The following is a 13,479-nucleotide window of genomic DNA, read 5'->3' as shown; positions in this document are numbered from 1 at the left end:
GAGTAAAAGCTATTGTTACGCCAACGACCAGGATAAGGTTTCACAAGTTTAATGAAGCAAGTTCAACCCTCTCCACTTGCTCCAAAGAAAATCTTCTTTCAAGCCTTAACAAAAATAGGCATTAAACCCATGTATGAATCAGTTCTTATTACATACCCTCATGCCTCTAGAAATGACAACACTGCAAGGCAAATGATTGTCTAGAGGCCACCATGCAATGGTTAATCCACACTATGGTTTTCAAACTGCATCACAGGGCTAGAAAACCTTCCTCAAAACTTCAGCTTTCTTTTAGCACATTGGCATTGAACACCTCTGTTCCAAACTGGTAATTCATTTACTTCTTGTCCCTTGTTCAGAACATCAGCTGACCTGACTTTATTGGCATTCTCCCTTCACTGTACCATTTTACAATGACATCAGAGATTAACACTTGATCCAAAAATAGATGGACCTTATTAGGAAGCAATCAGAATCAATACAGTCAGATTCATCAGAGCTGCAGGGGATAAAATAACCCCAAGTATCTGATATTCCAAGAGCCAATTCTGTACAGATCCCAAGATCAGGTTATGAGTCATCTTGAGTGCAAAGCACTCCCAGACAGAAAAACCCTTGAAGTTTGTTCAAGGTAATAGTTGCCTAAATTGACCTGTTACATGCACTTACTTTCAAGTGAACAGTGTTCTTCAGCTGAAGGACAGAATTCATCCTAGAAACCTACTAGGAATTAATGGAGAAATTGTCATACTGGATATTAGATCTTAGCAGTCAAAGAATCATTTGCCATCCACTTCTGCTTGTGGCCTTTAATTGCCTACTCAGTTGAGTGACATCAGGGTGAGAGAAATGGGATCACAAGAGTAAGACAGCATCACAGCAACTAGTGTCTCCATAACCTAGAGCCTCAGATCTTCGTCTGGAATGGGAAGTTATGTCCTAGATAGAGAGGACAGATCTAGGCAACAAGTTCAGCTCCAGCAGCTTGAGCAAAGCAACTTGGTGTGGCTTTTTTTTTTTGTTGTTGTCTGACAGTATTTTCTGTATTGTTTTGTATAGTTCTCTTGCTTTCTTCGCTACCTGACACACTGCAAGCCACTTTCACAAAGGCTTGACAATTACTCTGCCAGTCATTAAGTGTCTGAACAGCAGCTTAAGCCACCAGATACAGACTGCATTCTTACACATTTCTTGTTTCCCTATGTATTTTGCTATCCTCTTCTGAAACACCTGGCCCACTGACTCAGGCTTGGCTGGTAGACCACTGCCATGCACAGAAAGGCAGCTGAAAGGGACACTATCTAAGACACTTGATATTTTCCATGTCAGAGTATGCATGACAGCATACTGGTCCATGCCATCAGTGCTAAGACTGCAGACATGAATCAGCAGAAGATAAAGAAGTTGCCCTGAAAATCTTTGCTCGTGGCTTGTTTCCCTCCCCCTGTGGGTGTTTTTGCTACGTTCTTTGTTTGCTTCTCCATTTTTACTTTTATTTTTTTCCTTTAAAGTGGCATTTTATTCTAACAGCAGCAGTGGAAAATAACACCAAGCTATAGGTAGTTTTCATTGTGTTTCTTTTTTTTTTCCCCAAATGAAAGAGCTTACTACTTTTAGAACTTCCATAAAGAGCTAACAGACACTGTTGTTTCCCTCTTTCCATTTTTTTTCTTGATGTACCCCAATTACAAAAAAAAACAATCACCATATCACTGATTTTTGTTTCATACCTCTGCATATGTATATTTTTCCACTTCAAACGTCCATGAAAGAAAACCAAAATCACATTACTCATGAAAGACAGAAGTAGATGCTTATAAATGCCTTTTTCTTTTTAATGTGCAACAGATTTTAAAATGGTTTAGATATTTCAGCTGAACTATTCTGATAAGAGACAACCCTCTGACTTCTACAAGTGTCAACTCAACAGCCTAATTTAACATACTCATTGCATAATAAAGAGGTTATGATTACTTTCAGCCACTCTTGTGCAGTTTCTAAGCAAACAAGCTACCACATTAAATTATGCTTTGCTGGATGGAGACTGCGTACATTAAGAACATATGCTAAATGTTAGCGTCTAAACACGTCCAGATATTCTTACTACAGAATTGGAACTTTCTGGATGACAGACTTCAATGATAGTGGTTCATTAAGTAATACTGTAAAGACTTTCCCCCCAACTCGTCCCCTCCCAATATACTATTTATTTCTCTGCTAGCTTTATACTAATCCCCCTGTTCTCCTAATTGCAGTTGGGCAAACTAACAGAAACTCTGCACTTACTCATTTTATATACTTGGAAGAGACATTTTGACAATGGAAATTGATGCTTTTTTTTTTTTTTTGTCAAGGTGTGCTAGTTCTGTCACCTCAACATAGGTGTGGGATCTGGCTAGGTGAGGAGATAGAGATGGGCTACTGACTCTCTTTTGCTGTCACAATTCCCATCGACAAATCCAAAATGGCCACAGGGCCACTCAAGCTTGAGTACTGCGCTGTACTGAGCTATTTGGTCACAGACCAGAGACTGTTCATGCCTGTACAGACGTATGCAATATATCCACCTGGACAAACCAATTACTTCAGTGTCATTATTCTCATCTCTGCTATGTCAGAGGAAATTTTTCAGAGGAATAGCTGTTACTTTATAATTGAAACAAAATAAACAGAGACTTCTCAGATCTAGAGCGAGACTCCCATCTCCTTCCACTCAATTTGCTCAGCCTCAGGAAACACATCATTACTCAACTTTGAGCAATAACATCTAGACAGACAAAATTGATTTTGATGTCTGAAGACTTGAACCTGGAGAATTTCACAGAACTTGACCAGACATTTCTTCCTCCAGCTTCCTGCTGGGAGTGACAACTATTACTGGTTTCACTTCAGATCAAGAAACATTTGGTCTGTAGCAGACAGAGGCAAATTCGATGTATCACACAGCCCTGCTGCTGAGGAAGAACAAAGAACCTCTGAAGAAAGTGAAGGCACACACAAAGCACACAATTCAATGCAATTTTGATGGAGACAAGCCTGGGAGCACATGTCAGATACAGGGGGAAAAAAAAGCCAGAGCAACAATACAGGCTGGAAACAAATGTGCTGTGCAAGGAGGAGGAGGAGCAAAAAGATTTGTAAGACAACATTGTTCTTATCTGAACAGATGTTCTAGAAACTACCACCAGCCCACTATGTCAGCTAGCGGTCAGCAGTGTTCAATCAGGGCATCCAGGATCTCCTAAGCTGATTTTTAACTTAGTGAGGTAATAATGAACGGCTGCAAACCTCAGACCTTGTGACAGGAGGCAACAGGACACAACACATAGCAAGAAAGTGACATATATCTGCTTGGTACTTTCACTGAACATTGAGTTTAGAGAGCTTACAAGCAGAACCAGGAAACTACTAACACCTAAGGCAACTATTTATATCCCTTTCAAATCCCGTAAAACTAGAAGAAAGGGAGAAGAAAACACATTAGTGCAAACCTCAGTCCAGAAAGGGTACTACAAAGATTAAGTGTGATCCATACAATCTACAGCTGGCCTTTCATCAGATGCATGTGAACTCCCTGTAGAAATCCTTCAGGTGATAGCTCATACTTTCTCTTCTGTTTCTGTGCTATTGATCATGAAAAATAGCTTCTTCATGAAGCTGCAGGGGAGTGGAAAGAAATTAGACTTGTAGAGGCATCTGTGAAGGAGTGGATAATGTAATAGGGTCTGTTGAGTTCTAAGTTGAGAAAATTACTATACCAAATTCCAGCAGAGAGTTTCTGTTGTAGATTTTGTTTGTTTGTTTTTTGTTTGTTTGCTTGCTTTTCCTTCCCGTTAACTTTCCCTACTATCTATGCTCTTGCTACCAGCTTGGCTTCTGGACCCCTTTCCTTAATTCAACTTCAATTCAATAGAAAAGCTAAATTGCGCTTGACCAACTTGACTCAGGATTTTATTCTATACATAAAGCAGGGAGAAGAAAGCAGAGGAGAGGTGCTCTGGACATAGGCCATCTACTGAAAATATATCACACACTAAACAATGCAACAAATCCACTTAGTCCCCCAACCTTGTTCTTTCGCTACACACAGTCCTTTCATCACCCTACCAATCCTTTCATCATTCAAGAACCAGTTTTATCACTGTTCCTGTTGATTGATTAGTGTGCTTTTGGCCTTTTCCACCTCTCATTTCATTATATTCTTACGATCAAGTATCTTCTTATGATCAATGTTTAGACACACTGATGAGGATGAGAAGCGACGTACAGATTTAAGAAAAAATTCTGACCCTTGCTGTACTATATAATTTAGTATCAGCAACTCTGATTCCATACTTCTGCACTAGGCTTTGCTGTGAGTAAAGGCCACTTGTGGCAGCCTGCCCTCATCTCATACAGATCTGTAAGTTCCAGACCATACAACTGCTTGTTTCGGTGAATCTCACCACACTTCCACTCTTGATGCCTCTGAATTTTTCTGCAGTGCATTAGACTCTAAATACTCATCTCGGTTACTGTGTCTCTGTCTCAGCTTAACGCTCAGATCACAGCTAAAGTTGAGTTACTGAAACTGATATGCCCCTATAATTTCAGATAGATTGTTATAGCTTTCTCACACTTTTTTATGTCAGTTGCAGAGCAGAAGGTTCTACTGTAAAACATTTCATAAGCTCAAATTTCTATATGCTGAGAAACTCCTGAACTGCTTGAGGCTCTTCTGTAGTATTATGCATACATAAGCAATCCTGAAAGGGAAGATGCTTAGATCCAGCAGTAGAATTTAAATTGACTCCACTGTTAAAAGAAAGATGCCTGCAAAGTCCTACCTCAACACCTACCACATAGAGCAAAGTGTTTCTTAAAAGCCCACCCTCAGTAGTAACAAAGCTAGTCCTGTATGGACTGGAAGGTCCTCTGCTTCCCATCATATCATAGAATGGTTTGGGTTGGAAGAGACCTTTAAGACCACCATGTTCCAACCCCCTGCTGTAGGCAGGGACAACTCTCTCTATGCCCTGCTGCCTCATCATTATGCACCAATTTCCTCAAAATACAGCAACCTGGGCTTGCTCACTTGCTCTCAGGAATGGGTCTGGCTTCTCCTAATCCCAAATTCAGCAGCCAAGCCAGGGTAACAAGGGAATTCCTTCCACTATGTTTTCGAATAGATTGATTAAATATTTCCTAACACAGAATAAATGCCCAGCCAATAAATCAAACAGTATGACTACAGACAACTGCCTCTTCTTCCTCAAACAGTGTAAAGCTGCACATATCAAGCAGAGTGAATTCTGATGAGGAAGATCATTTGAAAATATGTACTTGTCCTTTTCTAGAAGATCTGCACGCCCCAGTGCTCTGAAAATACCTCTGGCAATGACCAAACCTGCTGAAAAACAGATTGATAGGCAATGGCTTATTATAAAGAAAGGCTTTCAGTACTGGTAATCTATTAGCTGGGCACACTGACTAATGGGAATGACTTCCATTTTGTTTGCAGTGCTATAACAAGATGTATAAACACATGAAGTTACTGAAAACATTCAAGCACAGAGTGGTCTCAGAGGATCAATGGCTGAACTCAGGAATAACAGCCAGATTGTGGCAGGCATATGAAAGAGTAAATTTTATCCAAACCTCATTAAACTCTCCTACAAACTTATTAAATGCCTTTTCCCAACTCTGCAGGCTACAAAGACAACTTCTCGCTAGTAATAAATTCAAGTGGCACAGGGAAACAATGAGATGGTCATAATACTGCTTAATTTTTCCAGTAAATGAAGCAGAGATTTCAGATTGCAAACAAATAAACTGATCATAAGATGGTCTTACAGGCTTGATTTCGTTAAGATTTTTCTGTCGACAGCTCTCTGCCCTCAGTAACATCTCAATTACTTCAGGAATAATTAACTGTCATATGGGTGACTAAATCAGGCACGAAACGTCTGATTTGGAAAAAAAAAAAGAAGCAAAACAAAAACCTGTGTGTGAACAACCAAATTCCACCAAAGCAGGGTCTGAACCACAACCCTTACTCCACGACAGATTCCTCTGCCAGACATTGCACCTAACCTTCAACTCAAAAGCGATGACTGAAACCAAAACGCGCTGTAAAAGGCAATACAAATTCAGATGTTAGTATAGCTATTACATCACCTCTCACCTTGTCTGTATTTATGTATTTATTTTAATAAAGGGAGATGAGCAACAGCACGATGCCTTGAATGATTGAAGCACAGATCGAGTTACTCTTAAGAAATAATTTTCAGAAAATCTATTTTAGAGAAAACAATCTTAAAGGGTATATAAAAATAAAGGCTTCCCTTTTCAATATTCTTGGAAGAATAACAAAAAATAACTATTTTACCCCACAAATTGCAGCTGTTCTCACCTCATTCTTTCTTTTTAAAGCTGTCGTCAGCTTCATAACAATAGCAAACTGTTGTCATACAAAGATATCAGAGAAGCAGAAGAGTCCAAAACCAATAAAAAATATTGAAAATTATTTACCTTGTATCTCAAAAGAGATTGATCATTGTTTTTCACTTAAGGCACCACAATGGGGTTTTCCTTTAGGCATTTCAGAAAGACAAACTCTTGAAAAAAAACTGTTTCAGCAGAGCAATAAAAAAAATGAAAATCACCAGCCATATTAACTAGGTCAGCTGAACAGTTTGATAGTAAAAGAGATTTATTTTTTTTCTTTAATATTCTTTACTTCTGACATCATTAACTTTCCTGGCACATGCATACTCTCATGAAACCATTCTCCTTCCATTTTCCTCAGATGGCAGCATTGTCTGCTGCTCCTTGCTATCACTGCCAAGAGATCCTCATCTGCTCTAGGTAACAGAGGGGAAAAAGAAACAAAGAGGCCATCAAGTACCAACTAGGTTGCAAAGTCTGATGACACTGCTATCTGAAATGTGAAGGTGAATTTACCAAAATTACATTCAAATCTATTTCCAAGAGCATTATTTTTCCCCCTGGGGACACTGCACGGTATTTATTACCATCTAAACTAAATATACTTTAGGGCTCAAATAGATGAAACAGTTGCGAATGCTCCAAATACAGATTTCAAAATGAATAGCAATGCATGAGTGTCTCCTACTGCCTTCTCAGGCTTCATATTAACTCAAGCAGGCAAGCACAGTGCCACTGTAATATGTGAGTTGCAGAGAAGTCCTTCTCCTCACATCCAATTTTCCAGTCGAGCAGACTTTGTTTCAACAATGTCCAGTGTTGTGACAGAAGTCAATATTATTAGGAAATTCCCTCTCTGCACTGCTCCTCTCTTTGCATAACCCATCAGATGGTTTAATCAAAGTTCAATTCTACTTAGTGAATCCTACTTGTATTTCAGGCTTAATTATCTAAGCCATCATTATCCAGACCGGAGCAACACTACTTTAAGGGAGCTCTCATTGGTACGTGCCACCCAAGGCGTGCAGATGCAGCGTGCCTCTCACCAGCATATCTTGCATACCTCCAACACCTTTCACCCAAGCACACTTCAACACACTAGATAATTAAAAACAGTTCTTCACTAAACTAAAATTTAATGAGAACTATTGCTAACAGGAGTACCAGAGAGCGATGGTACTAAAGAGATACTGCAAATTCATAATAGGTTCAGACAGTACCAAAGGCACTGACCCCATTTTATAGATATGTTTTTAAATCTCACATATTAATAGGTCATATAATATTTTATATAGTGTGAAAATCACCCACTGACATGGATACAATTTAAAGCCAGGCTGGAAGATACAAAGAGAAGCCTACATAGCACAGCCCACATTCTGTAACACTACACTAAATACAAGATGTGTTTTCACCCATGGAAATTACCCAAATATGGGCATCCTCTAGGTACTTGAATCACCCATATCATCATCTTCTATTATTCACTGCAGATTACTATAGCATAAAGATGCAATCTCTCAGTTAATGCAAGCTGCTTTTGAAAAATGCGTCAATCATTTCATGTATGTTGCAACACATCTCAAGATGCTAGCGTGGTAAACAAAAATGTGCATCCTCAGTTCTGCCAAGCTTTCTTGGGAGGGAGGGAGGGAGGGAGGAAGAACTTGGAATAGTCTCCAAACCACTTTGTAAAGCAGGATTATTTTGGCATCTGCCAACTGAATCCAAGGAGAATTGTTTTATTTGGGTCGTAGCTCTCACTTGTGGAAAGATAACTTCACTTTGCTCACTTTCCATGGGACATAAGTGGAAACTGTGTTAGCAAATATGTTTTGAGTAGTACCCAAGTGGAAAATAGAATTAACGTGTTGAGTAAGCTTTATTCCTCTTTAATTTGTAATTGCTGTCATTAGGAGTCTTTTATTTTAGTTCAGCTAATTGTTACAGGAAGAGAATAGAAATGTTATAAATCTGTAAGTTGATTGCTATACAGTACAATTTTTTCATTGGGTGAGTCTTTCATTTATTGGTGGACTCTGGGGAGTACTGGAACCTACAGGCATACTGAAGTCAAGGAAACTGAGTAACACCCTTGCAATTTAGAAATAAATATAAGCAAAATCTGATTCTATCTTGATATATGAGAGGTAGCCAAGTAAATAAAAATTAGGAACCTGTTGGTGCTCACCAAGTAACAGATCACTACTTACAGATTCGCACACGGAGAAACTTCTGAAATATTCCACTAACTGAACTCAATCTCCATGTTAACAGGACATGTGCTCTTTGCCTCTCCTGTCTATGATGGTAAATAACACCATTAAAAACATTGGTTTTAATTGCAAAGTTAATCATCTACCTGTGACTTTTATACAAGGTCAAATAATATATCAAATACTAAATACTCAAAATTCTTAAAGAACCTGGAAACTGAACCATACTCAGGTTCTTCTTCAGACCAATTAAATAAGCTTTTTAAACCTTTTAACCACATAAATCCTTCTGCCAACTCTTTCAAGGTCATAGCACTGAACATGAACTATTTCCTATGTCTTATCATGTAATACAGTGTTTGTGTTTTAACTAGGTATTGCCCTTTACTGGTCCTAACACCTATTAAAGCCTGCAGAAACAGAAGAGAAAAGCATCTTTGTGATGCTTCTTTCAAAGCCTGTATACCAGGAGATGTGCACAGGACTGGAATTTATTTTCGGATGCCTTCAAAAACCCTTAAATTGCATTGCTATGCCATCTGTGTTGTAAAAACAGGAACAAACCACACACAAAATCTGAATTTCTAAAGAGCAGTTCATCATCACCTTCATCTTCATGCAAGCCTTTAGTTTCAACTTTTCATCTCCAACTTCCTTTCCAGTACAGCTGTGGGCTCTTCCTACTTTTACACGAGTCCTCGTGATCAACTGCTTTGGAGTCGGCACAGCCGGAGCTGCAGTGGCTGATTGAGGTACAGGGTGGGTTTTCGGGAGGTTCCAGTCTCTCGGGAACCGAGTGAGAGCAGCTAGTCCCGGCAGACCCTGGCAGCTCTCTCTCGCGAGAGGCTGACGTGGCGTAGGCGTTGCCAGGGAAACGGCGGGGGATTTAAAACGATCAGAACCCGGAAGTACCGCTCAGTCCTCGTGATCAACTGCTTTGGAGTCGGCACAGCCGGAGCTGCAGTGGCTGATTGAGGTACAGGGTGGGTTTTCGGGAGGTTCCAGTCTCTCGGGAACCGAGTGAGAGCAGGCAGTCCCAACGGCTGTTCTCGCGAGAGGTTAACGAAGCGTTAACGAGGCGCAGGTGTTAACGAGGTAGGTGTTAACGAGGCATAGGCGTTGCCAAGGTTTCAGCGCCCTCGCCCACACTCCTCAGCTGATTAGGGCTGAAGGGGTATATCCCTGAAGGGCTCAGGGAGGGCCGCGAAGTATCACATTACAATTCATATCTATATATATATTATTATAAACCATTATTTATTTATTTACTCTCAATTTTTTTTCGTTTCTTTGTTTTTATTTTTTCTGTCATGGTCTCTACAAGACAGAGGGCTTGCCTTAAGAAGGCTGTGGCGACCCAGACAGAAGGTCTACCTAGAAGTGTGGCTACACAGGTCTCTGGTTGCAAGGAGTGTCAGAGCCTGCTACTACTAGATGAGGGTGCTAAGCAGTTCTCCTGTGCAAGGTGTGAGCAGGTGGAAGATCTGCTTAACATGGTGGTTGAATTGAAGGAGGAGGTTGAGAGACTGAGGGCCATCAGGGACTGTGAGAGGGAGATTGACTGGTGGAGTAACTCCCTAGAGTGCCAGAGAGAAAGGTACCAGGGAGATCCCCCACAGTTTCTGGTGGACTCCCTGACCTGTCCCCGTAGGGCAGAAGGGGGATATCTGAGGGATAGGGAGGGCTGGCAGAGAGTCCCTACTCGGTGCCGTGGGCGAACTCCCCCTCTGCCTCCCCAGTGCCCCCAGATACCCCTAAGCAATAGATTTGCAGCATTGGAAGTTGAAGAGGTGATAAGGGGTGAAGTGCAGGAAGATTCCCGCAGGAGGTCACCAATGGCAAGGCAGTCACCTCCGTGCATTGAGACTGCTGCTACTAAGAAAGAAAGGAAGGTGATCGTAGTGGGTGGCTCCCTTCTAAAGGGAACTGAGGGCCCCATTTGCAGACCAGACCCAAACCGCAGGGAAGTGTGCTGTCTCCCTGGGGCTCGAATCAGGGACATTACTAGAAGACTCCCGGACTTGATACGCCCCACCGACTACTACCCATTACTAGTAGTTCAGGCAGACTGCAATGAAATATCTCAGAGAAGTCTGCGAACTATGAAAAGAGATTTTAGGGGATTAGGGCGATTAGTTCAAGGGGTGGGAGCACAAGTGGTGTTTGCTTCCATACCTTCTGGGGCGGTGAAGGACACAGAATGGGCTAGGAAAACACAAGTGATGAATAACTGGCTGAGAGGTTGGTGTAGAGATAGACACTTTGGGTTTTTTGACCATGGGACAGTTTACTCGGCTCCTGGCCTGTTATCTGTTGATGGGACACACCTATCCCAAAGGGGGAAACGAATCCTAGCACAGGAGCTAGCTGGACTCATTGAGAGAGCTTTAAACTAGCTGTGACGGGGGAAGGGGATAAAACAGGGCTCTCCAGTAAAAAGCCTAAGGAGGCTGTGCTGAAAAAAGGGGTGAGGCAGATATCTCAGCTGAAGTGCATCTATACCAATGCACGCAGCATGGGCAATAAACAAGAAGAGCTTGAAGCCATTGTGAGGCAGGCTAACTATGACCTTGTATCTATTACAGAAACATGGTGGGACCTCTCCCATGACTGGAATACTGGGATTGATGGCTACAAGCTCTTCAGAAGGGATAGACAGGGAAGAAAGGGTGGTGGCATAGCTCTCTATATCAAAGAGTGTTTTGATGTTGAAGAACTAGTGGTTGGAAATGACAAAGTAGAGTGTCTATGGATAAGGATCAGGGGGATAGTCCTTAGGAGTGACATCGTGGTGGGGGTCTGTTACAGACCACCTAGTCAGGATGAAGAAATAGATGAGATGTTCTATAAACAACTCGTAGATGTTGCACGATGGCCAGCACTCGTTCTCATGGGGGACTTCAACTTCCCTGATATATGCTGGAAATACAATACTGCGCAGAGGAAGCAGTCCTTGAGATTTCTAGAATGTGTGGATGATTGCTTCCTGACTCAGCTGGTGCAAGAGCCTACCAGGGGAGATGCCTTGCTTGACCTACTTTTCACTAGCAGGGAAGGACTAGTAGGGGATGTGAAGGTTGGAGATTGTCTTGGCCAGAGTGACCATGAAATGGTGGAGTTTGCTATTCTGGGTGCCGTCAAGAGGGTGACTAGCAAAACTATTACCTTGGACTTCCAGAGGGCAGACTTTGACCTGTTCAGGACACTTGTTGCAAGGGTCCCTTGGGACTTGCTCCTGAAGGGTAAAGGGGTTCAGGAAGCCTGGATGCTCTTCAAGATGGAAATCTTAAAGGCACAGGAGCAGGCAGTCCCGGAGTCCTGTAAGTCAAGCCGGAGGAGCAAAAGACCAGTGTGGATGAACCGGGATCTTTTGTTGAGACTCCGAGAGAAAAGGAGAGTCTATGTCCTCTGGAAGATGGGTCAGGCTACTTGGGGTGACTACAGAGAACTGGCCAAGATCTGCAGGCAGAAAATTAGAAATGCTAAAGCCCAGCTTGAAATTAGGCTGGCTAATGCTGTAAAGGAGAACAGGAAACCCTTTTACAAATATATTAACAGCAGGAGAAAAACTAAGGAAAATTTCCCTCCTTTACTCAACGAGGCAGGCAATATAACCACAGATGATAAGGAAAAGGCTGAGGTTCTCAATGCCTTCTTCACATCTGTCTTTAATAGACAGGACAGTTATCCAAATGGTACTTGCCCTGACCTGGAAGTCCGGGACGGGGTGCATAATGCACCCCCTGTGATTCAAGCAGAGACGGTCAGAGATCTTCTCCTCCATCTGAACTGCCACAAGTCCATGGGGCCAGATGGGATCCACCCAAGGGTGCTGAGGGAGCTAGCAGAGGTGATTGCCGAGCCACTTTCTGCCATCTATCAGCATTCCTGGTTATCTGGAGAGGTCCCACAAGATTGGAGGCTTGCCGATGTGACTCCCATCTTCAAGAAAGGCCGTAAGGAAGACCCAGGGAACTACAGGCCTGTCAGCCTGACCTCGGTATCAGGGAAAGTTATGGAACAGATGATATTGAGGGAGATCACACGACACGTGCATGGCAATAAAGGGATCAGACCCAGCCAGCACGGGTTCACCAGGGGCAGGTCGTGCTTGTCCAACCTCATCTCCTTCTATGACTGGGTGACCAGACAGGTAGATGAGGGAAAGGCTGTTGATGTAGTCTACCTGGACTTCAGCAAGGCCTTTGACACGGTCTCCCACAGTATTCTCCTAAGGAAACTAGCAGCCCGTGGTGTGGACAGGTTCACTCTTCTCTGGGTGGAGAACTGGCTGGAGGGCCGTGCCCAGAGGGTAGTGGTTAATGGAGTTAAGTCCAGCTGGCGTCCTGTAACGAGTGGTGTCCCCCAAGGGTCAGTTTTGGGGCCCATCTTGTTTAATATCTTTATTGATGACCTAGATGAGGGAATTGAGTGTACCCTCAGTAAGTTTGCAGATGACACAAAGCTGGGAGGATGTGTCAAACTGCCTGAGGGTAGGGAGGCCCTTCAGAGGGATTTGGATAGGCTGAACAGCTGGGCTGAGCAAAATGGGATGAGGTTCAATAAGACCAAGTGCCAGGTCCTGCACTTTGGCCACAATAACCCCATGCAATGCTATAGGCTTGGGGCAGAATGGCTTGAAGAATGTAGAGAGGAAAAGGACCTGGGGGTGTTGGTTGATGCTCGGCTCAACATGAGCCGGCAGTGTGCCCAGGTGGCCAAGAAGGCCAACAGCATCCTGGCCTGTATTAGAAATAGTGTAGCCAGCAGGAGCAGGGAGGTGATCATCCCCCTGTACTCAGCTCTGGTACGGCCGCACCTCGAGTACTGTGTTCAG

Source organism: Cyrtonyx montezumae, unplaced genomic scaffold (assembly GCF_038088225.1).
Source record: "Cyrtonyx montezumae isolate F1298 unplaced genomic scaffold, pur_monq_1.0 scaffold_10, whole genome shotgun sequence".
Lineage (NCBI taxonomy): Eukaryota > Metazoa > Chordata > Aves > Galliformes > Odontophoridae > Cyrtonyx > Cyrtonyx montezumae.
Note: the sequence above shows the minus strand (reverse complement) of the source record.